The sequence below is a fragment of the Aotus nancymaae genome, unplaced genomic scaffold, assembly GCF_030222135.1.
Source record: "Aotus nancymaae isolate 86718 unplaced genomic scaffold, 86718_ANA_hifiasm-v0.15.2.pri h1tg000010l, whole genome shotgun sequence".
In the NCBI taxonomy this organism is placed as follows: Eukaryota; Metazoa; Chordata; class Mammalia; order Primates; family Aotidae; genus Aotus; species Aotus nancymaae.
In genome coordinates this window covers 20,826,103-20,844,661 of record NW_026988421.1, presented here as the reverse complement: position 1 = coordinate 20,844,661, position 18,559 = coordinate 20,826,103, and the positions used below count along the sequence as shown (strand labels likewise).

The 18,559-nt window shown below is 40.4% G+C and overlaps 1 protein-coding gene and 1 non-coding gene across 7 annotated transcripts in view; both read left to right on the top strand.

Annotated features, from left to right (window-relative positions):
- The first annotated feature begins 1,305 nt into the window (after positions 1-1,305).
- ADD3 (adducin 3) overlaps positions 1,306-18,559 on the top strand; it is a 137,980-nt gene continuing 120,726 nt past the window's right edge. For 2 of the 6 annotated variants that reach the window (XM_064373888.1, XM_012450183.3), the window contains exon 1: positions 3,573-3,682. The gene's annotated coding sequence lies outside the window, so the exon portion shown is untranslated. Of the gene's footprint in view, positions 1,508-2,416; positions 2,435-2,568; positions 2,587-3,572; positions 3,683-18,559 lie in introns of those variants that run through there. The other 4 variants (XM_012450181.2, XM_012450180.2, XM_012450184.2 and 1 more) reach the window with 4 other exon arrangements.
- Positions 4,895-5,000, top strand: LOC135274038 (U6 spliceosomal RNA). Its single transcript, XR_010341855.1, has one exon. It is a non-coding gene; the product is annotated as a U6 spliceosomal RNA (small nuclear RNA).

The window sequence follows — 18,559 nt, the reverse complement described above, 5'->3', positions numbered from 1 at the left end:
TACTCCAGTCAGTTGGTATCCTTAACAATATATTAGGGTCCTACTTCAGGGGAATTGGTCATAGTTGGATACAAAATCATAATCAGATAAAATTAAGTTTATTTACTTTACAAAATAATTTGCCGAAATATTTCAGAATAGTGGCAAGTAACATTTTTGGTTAAGCATTTACAATAAAGATTTACTTTTAATCCAAGTTTTCAGAAAAAGTAATTGAGAGCAGGACATACTTGCATTAAATAAAAAAAATATAAAAATATGAATGTCATAAAATCACACTATTTTGGAATGCTAAAGGACCCTGGGAAATTCCAATTCAACTTCCTCACTCTACAAAATAGGGAACTAAGAACCAAGTAAGGTTATTTACTCGTCAAGATCACACAGGTACATAATTAACAAAGGCTGTGCAAAGAAAATCAAAGGCAGAATATTTTCTGTATTTTTTTTCTATTCATATTTTGAGATCACATCTCTTCATTTACCTATAAAGTAAAAAAACATAGCTCATTAATGCTTAAATCAAGTAATATTATTAAAGATAACATTTAAGGTTATAATGCAGATTCTCATGTGTGGACACGTCATATTTTAGTAGTGTAAATAGTAGATTCAAATGCACTTAAAGTCAGTCAATCCACTTGTGTTTCTTAATTTTGCTGACCTTTGAATTGCCATTGAAATAGCATAATACTGTGCTATTATCTTCCAAAAATTATTTTAGATCTATTTTGTTTTTTCTATATATAATATTGTGATTTTTATAACACATGAGCACACACTGAAATCTGTCAATAATATATTTTCTAATACTGGTATTCACTGAAGTTCCAAGTATGCTTATAGGTAGGACTTGAATCCATTGCCCCAGTCACATAAACAAGTTTTACTTCCTTTTTCTTTTTATTCTTGAATTAAATACTAAATAGCTTTCCTTTACATTGTTATCATTTTAGTACGATGATTGGAAATTAAATATTAGCACAAATTACTCATCAGTTTCAAGGCATACAGCTTTATTTTGCCATTAACCCCAATGTTTGAAGTTAGCAGGGCTTTTTAAAACTGGGGCTTCTGGCATTTCATTGACTTACACTAAAATCGTTGCCTCCCTTCCTCAATCACCCAGTTAATTTTAACCTTGACCTCCCACAGCTGTACTGCTTTACTCAGTCCACAAAAAAAAAAAAAAACTCCCTGATTCCACCCTCTCTGCCTCTTATGAAGCAATACTGGAAAAACAAAACCCATTCCTTTAAGAAAGATTCCGCCTCCTCTCTTATAAGCAAGCGCCTAATGGTAATTGTGGAGTCTACTAAGTCAAACACTTCACTACTCAGCACTGGGAGAAGCTGCTGCTGCTACCGCCGCAGCCGCTGCTGCTGCTATTGGTCTGAGGCTGCAGTGGGTTTCTGTGCAGCATTGCAGAATCCACACCTAGAGAACGGAAGACACAGACACGTACGTCTACTACCCTGGTTAGAAGAAAGCTTTGAATCTTCGGTGGGTAAGGAGATCTTATATCTATTTTGTCCAGAAACTGAGAAACGGAATGCTCATGGAAAAGACTGTTCATCAGACGTGCTTAAAATGGATTATGTTAATTTGTCTTCTTTTGGTAGCGGTGGTGGGGTCTAGATTTGTGACTAGCAAAATATAGTGGGGACTATATTCTGATAGGTTCCCTTAGCATACTTTTTTTGCTATTCATAAAAAGGCTAAGCTTGATGCATGCAAAGCTTTTGATTTTTTTTTTTTTTTTTTTTTTTTTTTTTTGCTTTTTAAAGGCAAGAAAATATCCAGCCACTCCCAATATCTCTCTCAAATACTGCAGATATTTTTAAATGCCAAATAAAATGTCAGGCTGGGCATTTTCTAAGCACTGTTCCCCCACTAAACTAGGAAGCCTTCCCCACGATTCGTTAAGAGTATTTAAAAATAATAAGGCATGGTTGGATTTTTGAGCAAATGGGAGATGGTGGTAGACTAAAATTTCTATAGCTTTAGTCCAGTGGAGAGAGAAGAAGATAAATAAATCACAGTTTGTGTCAAGACAAGATTTGTTTTCCACACTTCGTGTGTGGGAAGAGGAAACTACATTTTAATTAGCACATTTTTAGGGAGGAGGGAGGGGATGAAGATGAGGGGATGGCGTGAGGTATTTGAGGGGGACGAGTCTGCAGATGAGGAAAGGAAATGAAGTGGATTGTCGCCAGTGCCTTGGAAACGAAGAGAGATACGGGTGGGGAATGAAGTTTGTTGTGTGTGTTAGGGTGGGGTTGGCCCAAGGGACCATGAATCACTAGAATGGCGCTCCGAGGGGTGTGCTTGCAAGTGTACTGGTGCCCAAGGAGAGCATGTGTGCAGGAGGGACGTGGAAGTCGTGGGTGGCAGAGAAAAGTGTGCACTGCTGGGAGGTCTATTTCGAGAGTAGGTGAGAAACATGTCTGGGCGATGGGGCGGAGGGCGGCCCGGTGTCACCTGTGGATGGATCCACAGCTCTGCAATTGCGTGTTGCAAAGTTTGGCCGGGCCCGGATTCATTTTGAAGGTTCCTGGCGATGCCTCGACTTTTCGCCTCAAAGAGGTGAGCTCTCATAAGGTTCAGAGGCCAGGGCCACAGTGGGAGTGAAGACTCTCGAGGGGTCCAAATGAGCGGAACCGAGAGCCCTGCCCTGTCCCTGTGTGGAGGTGAGGCCGGGGCTGGGGGGACGAGGCGCCCGCGAAGGCAGCTGTGCAGAGAGGAAAGTCCAGGCCCCATGAGGGGCATGCGGAGGTTGAACCTTTGCAGTGGCCTCCCCCTAAAGCCCCAGCAGCCAGTGACGGCGGCCGAGGCTGACTCAAAACGGCAGCTCAGCCTCTGCAGTGGGAGTCGGGGGCTCGCTCAGTTAGGGCGGGAGACATTTCCGAGGCGCCCCTCCTCCCCCTCGCGGTCGGGTTTCTGTCGGGGTCGTTTCCCCCTCTGGCCCTCCGGGAACGCTGCAGATTCGAGCTGCACTGCCGGAGGACGACGTTGAAGAGGCGCCAGGCGGCCGCCCCGAACCAGGCCCTCCCGGCTGCCGGTCCTTCAGGCCCCCACCGCCGCGGCTTCACGGACTTAGCACTCAAAGGCGCGGAGGGGGCTGCGGGGGCGGGGCCAGGGCTCTCGAGGGGCGCTCGGGGCGGGGCCAGAGAGAGCTCTGGGCTGCCAGAGGCGGGGCTTTGAGGAGGCGGGGTCAGGACGCTTCGGAGCCCAAGAGGCGGGGCCAGAGGCGACGGGGGCTGCGAGAGGGGCGGTCCTTGAGGGCGTGGTTAGGGGCGCTTGGGGGCCTAGGGGCGGGACCAAGGCACGCTCGCGGGGCGCTCGGCTGGTCCCGCCAGAGCGCGAGCCGCCATCCCGTAACGGTCGCCAGTGTGAGGGGCGGGAGGGAAAGGAGAGGGGTTTAAATTAGATTTTTTTAAAACAGAGAGCAAGAGCTAGAGGCGTCGGCTTCCCAGGTGTCGCCGCTTCCTGCTGCACAGGGCTCGCTGTCCAGGTCCCTCCCTCCTCACGCCCCCTCCCCTTCTCGCCTTCTCCCGCCCTCCCCGCTGGAGCTCTGCGGCGCTTAAGAGGCGGCGGCAGCGGCGGATCGGGCAGCCGCTGCAGCCCGGTCGGCTGCAGAGAAGGAGGGAGGGGAAACACAAAGCCGGCTGCGGGCTGCGAGGTAATCCTGCGGGGAGCGGAGGCGCCGTCGTCCCGCCTCTCCTCCGGGCGGGGACGTGGGCACCCGCGCGGGGGCTGGCAGCGGGGACGCTATACCGAGGGTCGCGCAGGGGTGGGGAGCAGCAGCTGGCGGGGCCGAGGGGACTTCTTATTGGCTGTTTCGGCGGCCTCAGGTGAAGCCTTTTTTCGGGCGGGAGTGGGGTCCTTGGACCGGCTGGAGGGGAGCGTACCTGCGGGGGAAGATTTGGGGCGGGGGGTGCGCGGCCTACGGCGCCGCGGGGTGGGCCTGACGCTTCGGGCGTCCTCTGGTTTTCTGTACGAAGGCGGGGAGTACTAAAGTCATTTGCTGGCTGAAGCTTAGGTGACCCCGGGCCCTTAAGCCCTGGAGGTGCCCTCCATGGTGGTGGGAGGTTCCTGCGCTTGGAAAAGGTGGAGGAAAGAGAGAGAAAGTTCGTTTTAGTTTTTTATCCTTATTTAAAAAAAAAAAAAAAAAAAAACTGGTACAAGTTGAAAGTGTTCAGTCACCTTTCTCCTGTAATCCACTTCCCCATCCCCCCAACACATACATACACACAAACACACCACCCCTACAAACGTATGCATGTTAGGTTGCGCTTCCTGCTAGGGTTGACAGGCGAAGTTGGCAGGAGGTCTAGTGTGCTGGTGTTTGGGGCACGTCCAGCCTCTTTGGAGGTATGTTATTGTAGCTCAGGCAAGACCACAGGCAGGTAGAATAATCTGGGCCTCTTTTAAAATGGCAAGAATGGCCTCAGGTGAACTTTTTTGTTGCAGAGATTTAGTTGCAAGTAGGTGCTCGTTGAAAACGGGAACACAAGGAAAACCACTAATTTCCTTGGCACATGTGCTGTTGCAATTAATCTGGTAGAGTGTTAAGGAATTTAACCTAACCAAGAGCTTTGAGGGAGGATTACATGCAAGTTTGGGGGAAGGAATTGATAACATTCTGGGATATGGGACTAGCTACATACACAGGCGTGCACGTTTACGTTAAATTAGGTAGCATTTTAGATTTGGTAATATCAAATGGTTGCTTTTCTTGTAATGGCTTCTGACTGCACAGTGCCGGGTACGTTCCTAATTTTGGCTTTAGAAGACTCCTAGTGAGAGTGTTATTTAAAAAAAAAAAAAAGAGTACAGTGCAATTTGTCGTTTTTAAGTTAGCTACTTGATTGTTAAAAATATTTGTGTAATTGTGCTCGCTTCGGCAGCACATATACTAAAATTGGAACGATACAGAGAAGATTAGCATGGCCCCTGCGCAAGGATGACACGCAAAAATATTTGTGTAATTAAGTTATGGGACAAACCCATTTACAGGGTTAACTTAACCCTGTAAATAACTGGAACTTTATAAATGGAGCATTTGTAGAAAGTTTTTATATCGAAGTCTCCATATATTGTACTTGCATTATATCACTCATTTTCCTTTGTTTAAATGGAGCAGATTAACTTTATGTAAGGAGGACCAGGAACAAATAAAGACCACTACATTTAACTCTTCATCTTTCTGAAGAGCTCAGTCTGTGCTAACACTTAAAGTGGCCAGAAGTGCTGGCATGTTGGTAATAGTTTTTAAAGAAGAAACTGGTGTATCTATTTTGAATGTTAAACCTAATTTGAAGGAGTTCTTGAGATAGTTGGTATGAGACATTCAATATATTTTATTGAATATATTATATGCTGCATTTTACATATATGATAGGAAATATTTGGTAAACATTGGACATAGTTGATCATATGACACTTGGGAAATATTAATTTTGCATGATAGGATTGTATTTTCAAAATGTAAGTTTCAAGCATTGACCGAAAGTGAGAAAATTACACACTTTGCTGTCTCACCCCTTTCTTCAGTATTATCCCAGGATGAACGTGAATTCTGTTCAATTATGTTTAAAGTGTAGATCTGGTCTTTGTAAAACCAGAGTGTCTTTTGAGACTAAGAGAACATAACATCAGCAACAGCCCAACTCCTATGCACAATCACAATCCTAAACCCTAGATGCAGGGTGGTGCCCAACTTCTGAGGTTTTGAGGCTTCCTGAAGTAGGCCTATCATGTCTGAGTGCCTTTGTCACATGTAAGCCTACAGGTGGTTAGCTGGTTAATCTCTCCCATCTCAAAGTAGTTGATTAGCAGTACTTTACTTGGCAGCATGTATGCCTGTCATCAGAGTATAAGAATTGTTTCTGTTGAGGGAGGAAACCACATAAAAGCATAGAAACCCAGCTTTGAACCAACTGTGTGTGTAGTGTGTTGGGGAACAGTCACATCAGAACATTAGCTTAACCGAGTTGTTATATGTAAAGTGCTTAGAATAGAGTTTGTACTCAGGGCTTTATGTGTTTATCATTATCAGTATATAAAGTGACATATCTTTTTGAAGGCTGTTATGTCATGCTACCCACCATGTGAAGACTCAGCAAATATATGTAATAGCCAGTATTTGTTTGCCTAACCTCTATACCAGGCACTAAGAGTTTTATATAATTTAATTTACTTAATCCTCTCAATAACCCAGTGACTAAACAGAGGCGTGGAGAGGTTAAGTATCTTCCCAAGGTGTAGTGATATTAGATGACACAGGTTGGTTTTGAACCCCGAGTCTGGCCCAAGAGTGAGCCCATGTAACCACTGCCCCTTGTTGCTGTTTAGCAATACTATGAAGATAGTATTCCCAAGATTGTCAGGTGCACATGTCTTGTTTAACCACATTATGAACACATGGTGGTATTCATGCCACCAAGTTGTGCTTAAATCTAAAGAGCCATGTTTAATCTGCATTAAGTACAGTCACCTTTTGATGTTGAAGGAATATTTTCTTCTGACATACACACATATGTTTAGCTAGGGTGCTAGAGTTTGTGCCAGAGTATGCTGTCTTTCTAATTACTAAAGGTACTGAAGTCTTTTTTTTTTTTTAATTTAAACTTGTCAGATATGTAGGTCCCCAGGGGGCACTAATTCCCATTGGAGATTCCAGTTCTGCACTAAATCAGTAAACCTTATCACCCTCTGTTTACCAACATCATATCAACCTGAGATAAATTTTTAACTTGTTTTTTCTAAATACCACCTGAGTTACTTCCTAAAATGAACCCTAAATGGAAAGATGTAACTTGTAGCTTATACTTTGTCACATTCCTCAAGGAACTGTGTGTTGCTGCTTCACCATTGTAGTTGGTATGTCAAGCAAATTGGGTGCTGTTTAAGTAATGTTTAGAATCATCGTAGATAGATGCTATGTTCTTCGACATAAGCCTCCATTATATTGTACTTGCATGATAACTCATTTTCCTTTGCTTAAATGGAGCAGATTAACTTTATGGAAGTTAGGAATGTTAGGAAAAAATATTTAAAAACAAGCGTGTGGGCTGGGCACGGTGGCTCACGCCTGTAAACCCAGCACTTTGGGAGGCCAAGGTGGACGGATCATGAGATCAAGAGATGGTGACCATCCCGGCCAACATGGTGAAACCTGCTCTCTACTAAAAATAGAAAAATTAGCTGGGCATGGTGGCCTGTAGTCCCAGCTACTCCAGAGGCTGAGACATGAGAATCGCTTGAACCCCAGAGGCAGAGGTTGCAGGGAGCTGAGATTGTGCCACTGCACTCCAGCCTGGCAAAAGAGCAAGACTCTCTCTCAAAAAAAAGACAAGCATGCGTTGAATTAAGAAAGTGCAAGCTTTATTGAAGATGCAGATTACTAATCTGTTTCTCACACTAAATTAACACTATTTTTGTTAGATTTAGTGCTTTTCACATTCCTTTGAAAATATTAAATACGTAGAGTTTGAATTTTTAAAAAACTGTAAATATCTAATCAGTAGTGCTATTTTTCCTTTTAAACACAGATGTATTTGAAATTATTTAAACCCAATTTAAAATTAATTGGGCAGTCATAGACTGTCATGTCATTGAGATTCAAAATGAATGCCTTAATACTTTATTTTATGTCTTCTTTGTTAATACTCTATGGTTTGAACTCCAGGTCCATGCCAGAATATTTATAGGTAAGATTGTTATGAGGTCTTTCAGGTTCTGCCAGAGATTAAATTCTCTTGGCCAAACGCCAAGACAGTCTCAATTTTTACTGTAATGGGTTGTATATATCAAGAATCCTCTCTAAAACATACAGGTTAGAAGTCTTTCATTGGCTATTACTTGAAAGAAAAAGTCTGTTATCCCTTAGACAAATATAATTATTTTTTATTCTAGCAGTAGCTAATTATCGGGGCGGGGGGAGGTGTGTATGTATGTGTATGTCAAACCATGCTACTTGAGGGATTCTCTTCCTTTAGGTAAAGTTAAAAATTATTAACCTGGTATATTAATGTAATATTTGTTGAGTACCAACAGTATGCATAGAGTTAACACCTTTATGTGGGAAAAGTGTTGGAGAAAAAAGGTTTGTGGATCTTTTATTTCATGTGCATTTTAATGTTGCTGAATATCTGGATGAGTCTCAAAGTTGAAAATTGAATTAATTGCACAGTAGAAAACATATTTAAATGTTAAGAAAGTACTGTTTAACTTAAAGCCTTAGATGGTAGCACAGATAATGAGAATCAGAGCGCCCCTTATTTCCTTAAACTGTTTTTTGGTTGAGTATGTTTGAAAAGCTGCATTAACAATCTCTTTCAGGCTTCTAGGATATTACTTAACTACACTGAAGGAATAAATTTAGAGTATCCTAGAAACCTTAAAGAATGAATGCAGCTTTCAGAGTTGTCTAGTATAATCCAAATAGTAGTAGCATGATCACCAAAAGGTATAAAATGGATGAAACCTGTCTTTGATTTTAAAAGGCTTACGCTTGTAAGTTTGTTTCTTGAAGATAATATCGCCTCGTTGGAACTCTGCTAAAATCTGAACCATTACTGTACAAGATGTATAGGCTTTGGCATATGTTTATATCTTTTTTTTCTTTTTTCTTTTTTCTTTTTTTGGTATTTTTGAAGTGCTCTCACTATGTTGCCCAGGCTGGTCTCGAACTCCTGGGCTCAAGCCATCCTCTCACCTCAGCCTCCCAGGTAGCTGGGACTACAGGCATGAGCCACAGGCCTGGTTTGTATCTTTATAATAAAGTTATATCTAAATTGAGCCTTTTACTTGATGTCAGACTGATCTGCATCAGCACCATATATGTTTACTTTTTTTTTTTTCCAGTGAAAATGGGCCTGAAGAGATTGGTGTATACACAGTACATTAACTGGCATTTAAGATGACTACCTCTTCAAGTCTGGTTTTTTTTTTTTTTTTTTGAGATGGAGTTTCTGTTATCCAGGCAGGAGGGCAGTGGTGCGATCTCACTGCAACCTCCGTCTCCTGGGTTCAGGCAATTCTCCTGCCTCAGCCTCCCCAGTAGCTGGGATTACAGGCGCCCACCACCAGGCCTGGCTAATTTTTTATTTTTAGTAGAATTGGGGTTTCACCATGTTGGCCTCGCTGCTCTTGAACTCCTGACCTCAAGTGATCCTCCCCGCTCGGCCTTCCAAAGTGCTGGGATTACAGGTGTGAGCCACTGTGCCCGGCCAAGGCTATGGTTTTAATCTGGGGTTATGAAACTGATTTTTTCTGCAGTGGGCATATGCAATTTCCATAGGATAAACATTTCCCTCAACCAGCTAGGGGGTAAAAACACTTCTGAGAAATTTAAGGACAATAACATAATGTCTTTAAAACCAGTGTCTCAAGAAGTGTACTATATTAATGAAATAAAATAACAACGATCACAGATATGTTAAGGCAGGCAGTGGATTAAGCAAGATAACCTAACTCCAAGTAATAGACATGAAATTATTTTTTAAAACTCCCGTACTTCTTTAAATTTATTCTTGTGATTTCTTAATTTCCCCTCCCTCACGAAGGGAATTGGTCACCTTTTTAGATGAAATGGATGAAGAGAGTGCTGATGTGAGTGACTTAACCTATTTAACTCAGCTCCCATGGCTGTTTGTTGGTTACCTGCTAGTGAAGGTGGAACTCAAACAATGTAAAAGCAATCAGGTTGGAGAAGTGCTGAGTTTTTTAGTATTATGGGAACTCAGTGTATGTCTTTAATTTGTCCTCATCAGCAGTGTTTCTGTGCAGTTCTTCCACAGTGGCTCAGCTCATCCTGAGAAAAGACAGCATTTCATTTTTCCTTTTCCATACAGCATTCTCATCCTGTCATCTTTTGATTTGCTAGAATGACTAAATGCCATAGCAGAAAGATGGGTTTACTCATCCTCCTGGAGAAGATAGTTAGGCTTACTTGGTGTATCTAAAGAAGTGTATTTGGAAATCAAGGCCTCCCTTCCCAGGAACTTTTAAGAACACTCCACTTTTAAGCCCTAGGAAGTTAGAGTGAGCAACTGTTACCTGCATTCTGACTTCTATTTTCATTTGTTTTAATACATGAGGAAAAAATTCTATAAGGTCAACCTTTTAATATCCAAGGACGTGGTTGGAAAAGGGCAATGGTCAGAGCTCAAATGGAGTTGTGATTGGGCATAAGTGCTTTGGTGAGTGAAACACTTCATTGCCTGTGACAAATGGGAGGTAGAAGGATTTGCAGTGAAGTTGATGCATTGTTCGTATTCTTTATTTCCACAGCCCACTTTTTTTTTTCTCTCCCTGCAACTGTCTGCTTAAGTTTCAAATAAAGATTTTCAAAATAGAATTGTGACAAACCTTACTCGACACTTAATAATTGGGAGCTATTTATTAAAGTACATGTTATCAATGAATTAGAAATTCATTCCTTTAAAAACAATTGTTTTTTGCAAAACTAGATCTGCAGTGATTTTCATATTAGAATGTTTGGTTTTTAAATAGGTATCAAATTTATTTTCAGTTAAAAATGCTGAAAGTAATACATCCTTCACTTCATCTGTCATAGTGAGTTGATAAGGATAAAATCATAGTTCTTGAAGCACTTTGCCATCACTAAATACCTTAATAAAACATGTAGTAGACACGGGTCTGGTCACTAGCCACAGAAAGGCTGTCACCGCTATAAGCAGAATATAATAGGGAAGAAAGGAACATTTTATGCCTGAATAAGAACGGTATATTTGCTTGACATAGTAAAAACCTCTGAGAAGCTGATTAATTGGTCATCACTTAAGTAGATGATTTTATATTGTGTTTGTCTTATAATCTAAACGTCCCTGTGCTCTTATAGAGTGTCTGCCTTGACCAATCAGCATTTCAGGAGGGATTGTGACTATCAGTTAAGTGCTTTGAAGAGAGAACCCCGGCTTTGTGTCACACCTGAATGTAACAGAACATACTCTTGGAGCTGTTGAATTTGCACTCAAAGGGAAGAGTGCCATCTACTGAATGGCCAGCATCAAGTTGAGCAGCTCCTGTTTTCCTTATAGGACTCTCAGCCAATTCCTGGAGAAAGCAGGCCATTTCCTTTGGAGGATTTGACAGGATCTTAGTACCAAGTGGAATTGTTGCCTGCCTAATTTTAATTATGCTTCCCAACAGGAGGCCTAAACACATGATGAAGAACTAATTCAGTACTTGTTGGAATGCATGGGAAAAGAGAAAACCTTAAGATGTTGTTGGGACTTATATTAAAAACAGGCGAGCAGTGGTGGAATCATTATTAAATTAAGTGGTAAATAAAATTATTTTAATGAGAGAAGTCTTTCAATAGTAGGTCTGGTTGGTTATTAGGGCTCCTCCAGACAGTAATGATGTTAAGATCTGCTTGGGCTTAAATCAGCAAACAAATCATTTGCCTAACTGGAGATAAGGGTTTTAAGAATACTTAAATACTTTTTTTTCTCCTGCCCTTTTTGTCTCATTTTCTAAGGCAGTGATTCCTACTTGAGTGAATTCACTGTATCAAAGTAGATTTTGTTGTTATTTTGGTGTATGCTAGAGGTGTCCTGGTTTTTGTTTGTTTCTTTCCCTGTTTTCCAAAAATGTTCTGTGGTAGCAGCCATGGGTAGAACTGGAGGTAGTAGAACTAGTTACAGGCCAGTGGAGGTTTAAGGTATCTGGGAATAGGCTTGTCAAAGCCAGACAAGAAGGAACTTTGAAAATCGGAGTTGAAAGGAAGTTTTGAAATTGTTGCTATAAAAATACACTTGATTGTTATATATTTATATCTATTATATATAATTACTTAATTAGTAACCATTTTTATTAGCTCTTAAAACCTTACAAGGATGATGTTAAGCACTTCACATAAATTATCCATAGTTTAGTGAAGTAACTTGCCCAAGATCATATAGTTGATAAATGGCAGAGCCAAGATTTGAGCTCAGGGCTAATACCCTTAAGCACTATGCTATACTGCTGATTTATTTACATTTTTTTTGTTGGTGACTGCACAGATGATTTCAACCAAGATTAGAATTTTTCTGCCTTGGCTGGAAAATACTGATACTGGGATTCTTGTTTTTTTAAATTTAATTTAATTTTTTATTAGAGATTGGTAAAACGACCAGGTGAGGTGCTCATACCTATAAACCCAGTACTTTAGGAGGCCAAGGTGGGCAGATAACTTGATGTTGGGAGTTTGAGACCAGCCTGACAAACATGGAGAAACCCCATCGCTACTAAAACTACAAAATTAGCTGGGCGTAGTGGTGGATGCCTGTAATCCCAGTTACTTGGGAGGCTGAGGCACGAGAATCACTTGAACTCAGGAGGTGGAGGTTGTGGTGAGCCGAGATAGCACCATTGCACTCCAGCCTGGCAACAAGAGCAAAACTCCATCTCAAAAAAAAAAAAAGAAAAGTGGTAAAATGGATAAATAGGAGTGAAATTTCACTAGAATCAGAATGTATACATGAGATGAACTTCCAAATGTTTTCTATTTGATTTTGTCTATGTTAACTTTTGTTCCTTCTGCTATATTTAAAACCACAAGAAAAGTTTATTATTGAAACATGAAGTGAATTGTTTCACATTGAGGCATGTGCTTAAAATATACCCTTCATGAGAAGAGTTACGGAAGAGTTTTCTGCTGTGTTTATTTTTTGTAGGGGAATGGAGATTTGTTTTATATATATATATATGTATATATGAGATATATATGTTATATATATCTCATATATATATATGTATATATGAGATATATATGTTATATATATCTCATATATATAGCTTCCTCCTAAATATAGGTATATTTGTTTTATATATGATATATATATAGCTTCCTCCTAAATATTTTTAGGTGCAGTACTTTTCAATATGGCAATATTCCATGTCCACAGTACAATAAAATTAAACCATGTGCCAGCCTGAGGTCCTGGGGGAACCTCAACTTTTTGTGTATGCCAAATACATTCTGTATACTGAATGAGTACCGTATCTTACATGTATGTACTAAAATGTCATTGAATTAATGTATCCTTTAAATTAGGAGATATTTAATACCTGACTACTATTATGAGTGATGGTCTTGTTTGTTAACACATTTTGACCTTAAAAGATATCGTGTTACTTTAAAAAGGTTGAGAATCACTGTTTTGGTGTAACGAAAAGCTTCTAAATTTCAGTTAAATGATGGTTGTGCTGTGTATTCTTAACCCAGTCACCCTCTTAAGGCTTTTGGCCCTTCTCCTTTATCTGTAGGGAATTATACTTTACTATGTGTCTTCCAGAAATTCCCCATAGGCTATGAGATACATCACTCCTTGAGACTGACTTTCCAGTCAAACATAGGAATAGTCAGCAATAACGAAGACAACAATACAAAAGATGTTACTTGCCAGTGTGTTATGAATGCCAAATGACAGACACAGAAAACAAATGCCATAGGTCAGCTGGTCAAGAAAAGAGATGGAGTGGTCAGAAAAGGCCTCACAGGAAAGAACAGAGTGGACCTTGAAGGGGAAATTAAGATGCCACTAAGTGAAGAAGATGGAAAGGATTTTGGTCAGAAATTACTGTCCATGAAAATGATTCTTTTTCTGTAGGATGATGCGACATAGTTCATAATAGTGGTTCACAATATCTTGCTACTAGAAGGCATTTTTAAAGGCTACAGCATAGCTTTATTTGTAACAATGCCAGGGACTGGCCATACATTAGAATATGGCAGGAGTGAGGGGAGGGGATGGGGTGGCAGTGGTGGTCACATGTAGACTTTTAACTCTGCTCCCTCTTAACCCCATATGAAAATGACTGGTTTCCTTATCCATCCTTATACATCTGTTTTGAAGGCAGTAAAAAGTTAGTATTAGCAGAAAGACTTTAGGAATCCAAATCATTCCCAACACTGGGCACAAAAAGCCTCATTTTGGGGAAGAGGTGTACGTTCTTAAAAATCTGTATTGGTCCATCATTCACTTTGTTTGCCTAATGCTAGAGCATATTCTGTCAATGTCTCTGTTTATATATAACTTTTAAATCTGATATGTGGATGATGGATGGAATCATTACCAGATATGATCATTTTACTTAAAATTTTTGTAAAATAGTATTGTTTGTTATTTGTTCCAAAGTCTCAGTTCTCTAACTCAGATTAGTCATGTTTATCCCTTACTTTTTGAAAAATATTTAGTGTAACTATTCAATACATTTTGAGCAAATAACTTTCTCTTTTCTTTAGTTTTCTTTTATATAAAATATGTGAGAGATTGGGATAAAGCATATATTTAAGATTCATCTCTGCTTGAAGGTGCTGTGATTATGCTTCTGAAGAAGCCCAATTCACCAGTTTGTAGGTCTTAGAAAGTTGTCAGGAAACCTATGGATGTGCTTGTGAAGATCCTGGGAATGGGACTAATAGAAGATGAAGAAAGTCCTTGGCTCTATGTATATGTGACACTTAAGGACATCATTACTCCAGGAACTTGTCAACTCCCAGAGTTTTTCAGTTCTTCAGAAGCTAAGGGCCTTTGGCAATGGACGGATTTGTTCCAAACTCCATGAAATGAGCAAGGATGTAACTTTTCCTAAAGCCAACTATAGAAACATTGTGGTGTCTTTTTCCATAATTGCTTTCCACGCTCATCTGAACTTTATTGGATGTAGTAATACTAGTTCCTCATAAATATTTGTGACCTGTTTAGTCTTATTTTTTGAGCAGCTCAGTGCATCCTTTATGTGTTCATTTATTCATTCAACAAATGTTCATTGAGCAATTATTTTATGTGCCAGGTTCTGTTCTAAGGGCTGGGAGTTGGGCAGTAAGCAAAACAGAAAAGCCCTCCTGCCCTAATGGAGTTTATATTCTTGGGAGTAAATAGAAATAAAGTATATGTCATGTTAGTGATAAATGTTATGTAGCAATATAGAGCAGAGAAGGAAGACTAAGGAAGTGTTTGGGAGTAATTGCAGACTTAAATAGAGTGGCCAGGAAAAGTCCTCACAGAGAAGGTGACATGTGGGCAAAGACTTGAAGAAGTTGAGAGAGCATGCAATGTTCTTCTGGGGGAAGAACATTGCAGGCAGAGGAAACAAGAAGCCAAAGGCCCTGAGGCCCAAGCATAGCTGGCATGGATGAAGCAGAATGAGGTGGAGGTAATGGGAAGCCACTGGATAACTTCAGAGGTGTGACACAATCTGACATATGCTTTAAAGGGTTTGTTTTGGCTGTGTTTTGAGACTAGACCATAATGATCAAGTGTAGATGCAGGGAGACTACTTAGAAGCTCAGTGCAATACTCTTGGTGACAGATGATGGATCTGGTAGAGGTGGTAAGAATTGATGGGATTCTGGATATATTTTAAAGATAGAATCAATAGGATTTTCTAGCTGGAATATGGGGGTATATGTTGAGAGAGAGGAATCAAACTTGACACCAAGATTTTGGGCCTAGGCAAAATCTAAGGAGGAGCAGTTTGGAGAATGGAGAGAATAAGAATTCAGTTTGAGACACATTCATTTGAACTGTCTATTAGACATCTATTTGGAAGTTGCTGTGAGGAGAGATCAGTGCATAATTATAGGCTGACTATATAAACTTGGGAGTTGTCATTTTTCTTAATTTTTTAAATGGATGCATATTTAATCCCTTTGATGACTAGAATAAACTTTGCTCTAATGTGGATTTGAAGTATTTCTGTGCTTATTTATGCTTTGAAGGGATTTAATTTATCTTATAAAACCTTGAATTTATTTTAACTTCTATGGACACTTGGTCCTAAATGAAACCATTTTCTCTAGGGATTGAACAATTTGCTTTTAATCAAAATGTGAAAATAAAAATAATGTTGTACTGCCCTTTGAAAATGGAACAGTTTGGCTGTTCCTCAGCGTTAATGTGGTTAAAAATGGTAACAGTTATTATGATCCAGCCCTTCTGGAAGGTATATACCCAAGAGAATTGAAAATGTGTTCCTGCAAAATCCTGTACACCAGTGACAAGCAACATTATTCATAATAGCCAAAAAATGGAAACAGCTCATATGCCTGTCAGCTGCTACATGGATAAACAAATTCGGTATCTGTACATTGGGGTATTATGCAGTCATAAAAAGGAATGAAGTACTGATGCATTTTATATTATGAATGAACCTTGGAAACATCCTAAGTAAGAAAAAGCCAGATGCACAAGACCACGTATTATATGGTTCTACTTACATGAAATGTATAGAATAGACATTTGGAAAGGAGATTAGTGGTTGTCAGGAGCTGCAAGGAGGGGGAAATGGGGAGTGGCAGCTTAATGGGTGCTGGGATTCCTTTTGAAAAGGAAAGGTGATGAAAAAGTTCTGGAACTAGATAGTGGTGATGGTTGTGCAACATTGTGAATATACTGAAAACCACTGAAATGTACAATTAGTAAGTTTTATGGTATGTGCATTATGTCTCAAGTTTTTAAAAATACCAGGAAAAAATCTGTGCACACACATTCGGATGTATAGAAGAGTAACTAAAATAACTTATGTGGACCTTACTTCTAAAACAGAACTGTTTTCCCAGTAGAAAGTTGGATGAAACAATTACCACACTCAACCTGGTTGAGCCTGCTTTGCTTAAAGAGGCGGAGTTAGGGTACTTTTCTTTTCCAGGTAGAAATCAGGCGTTTTGTGATTCTGTATTTGATAACTCATGGGTGAGTCTAATTTTTTTTTTGTTGTTGTTTTGTTTTGTTTTGTTTTGTTTTGTTTTGTTTTTTTTTGAGACGGAGTTTCGCTCTTGATACCCAGGCTGGAGTGCAATGGCGCGATCTCGGCTCACCGCAACCTCCGCCTCCTGGGTTCAGGCAATTCTCCTGCCTCAGCCTCCTGAGTAGCTGGGATTACAGGCACGCGCCACCATGCCCAGCTAATTTTTTGTATTAGTAGAGACGGGGTTTCACCATGTTGACCAGGATGGTCTCGATCTCTTGACCTCGTGATCCACCCGCCTCGGCCTCCCAAAGTGCTGGGATTACAGGCGTGAGCCACCGCGCCCGGCATTTTTTTTTAACAATTGATTTTTGTGGGGGATGATCTAGATAAGCTGAAGAAGCCTCTATCATGATCCTTTCCATGGGTTTTAGAGTAGGAACTGTCTTATAAATAAGTTTATTAGGTCTTAAACAATAAAGGTGGTCTACTTTTTTCCCCATATCTATAATATTAAAATATGGAAGAATCAATTTCAAATATATATATTTTTTGAGACAGAGTCTTGCTCTTCGAGGCTGGAGTTCAGTGGCATGACCTCGGCTCACTGCAACATCCGCCTCCTGGGTTCAAGCAATTCTCCTGCCTCAGCCTCCCAAGTAGTTGGGATTACACATGCAATCCACCACGTTGGGCTAATTTTTTTTTTTTTTTTTTTGGAGACGGAGTTTTGCTCTTGTTACCTAGGCTGGAGTGCAATGGCGTGATCTCGGCTCACCGCAACCTCCGCCTCCTGGGTTCAGGCAATTCTCCTGCCTCAGCCTCCTGAGTAGCTGGGGGCTAATTTTTGTATATTTAGCAGAGACAGGGTTTCACCATGTTGGCCAGACTGGTCTCGAACTCGTCACCTTGTGATCCACCCGCCTGGGCCTCCCGAAGTGCTGGGATTTCAGGTGTGAGCCACTGCACCTGGCCTCCCAGTAATTTTTTTTAGCCAACCCAAAGTTATATTTAACTTCATAAAAAAACAGAACCATCAAAGATGATGGTGTACTGGGTTGGCTAAAAAAATTCTAATTTACCTTTCATATACCACTTATCCTAAAGTCATTTTTTAAAAGTATAGTTCACATACCATAAAATTCACCTCCTAATTTTATTTTGAATATATTTATATATTCTTTTTTAGAATGAAAACTTCTAGAAAACAGTGGTCCACATTATTTGAATGGCTTCCATATTCATGGCTTGATAAGTTTTCAGTATTTTAAGGGAAGCATATGTGAACCAGACAAAAACCTTAGTGGGGAAGATAGACATTTATGTAAGTAACTGACTCCAACACAAACCTGAGAGCTATAGTAGAGCAACAATTCAAAGGAAGTACAGGTGGGCACAGAGAAGGGAAATATCTCACTGGGGAGAAACAGTTGAGGGAGGAGAGTGGCATTTGACTTGAGCTTTAGAGGATCCAGTAGGATTTCAGCTGTTGGGGAGCAGGTGCATTACAAGCCGTAATACTAGAACATGCAAAGCCATATAAGTCTGTGGGATGGATATGATGGGAGAGGAAGTAGAAATGATGAGGTAGAGAGGACCAAATCATGCAGGCCTTGGGTGCTACTTTAAGAAATTTAGATTTTATTCTGTGGCACCTCTTTCTGTGTCTGAGATTTGGTGATGTGAAGAAAGTCACAATGGAGAGAGAGAGTGTTGGCAAAGAGGTTAGGAGGCATTTAGGGATAAGCACATGAACTAAGGCCATGATTTTGAGATTAGAAAGAGAATGATACAGACTGAATGTTTACTTCTCCCCAAAATTCCTATGTTGAAACATAAATCCCCAGTG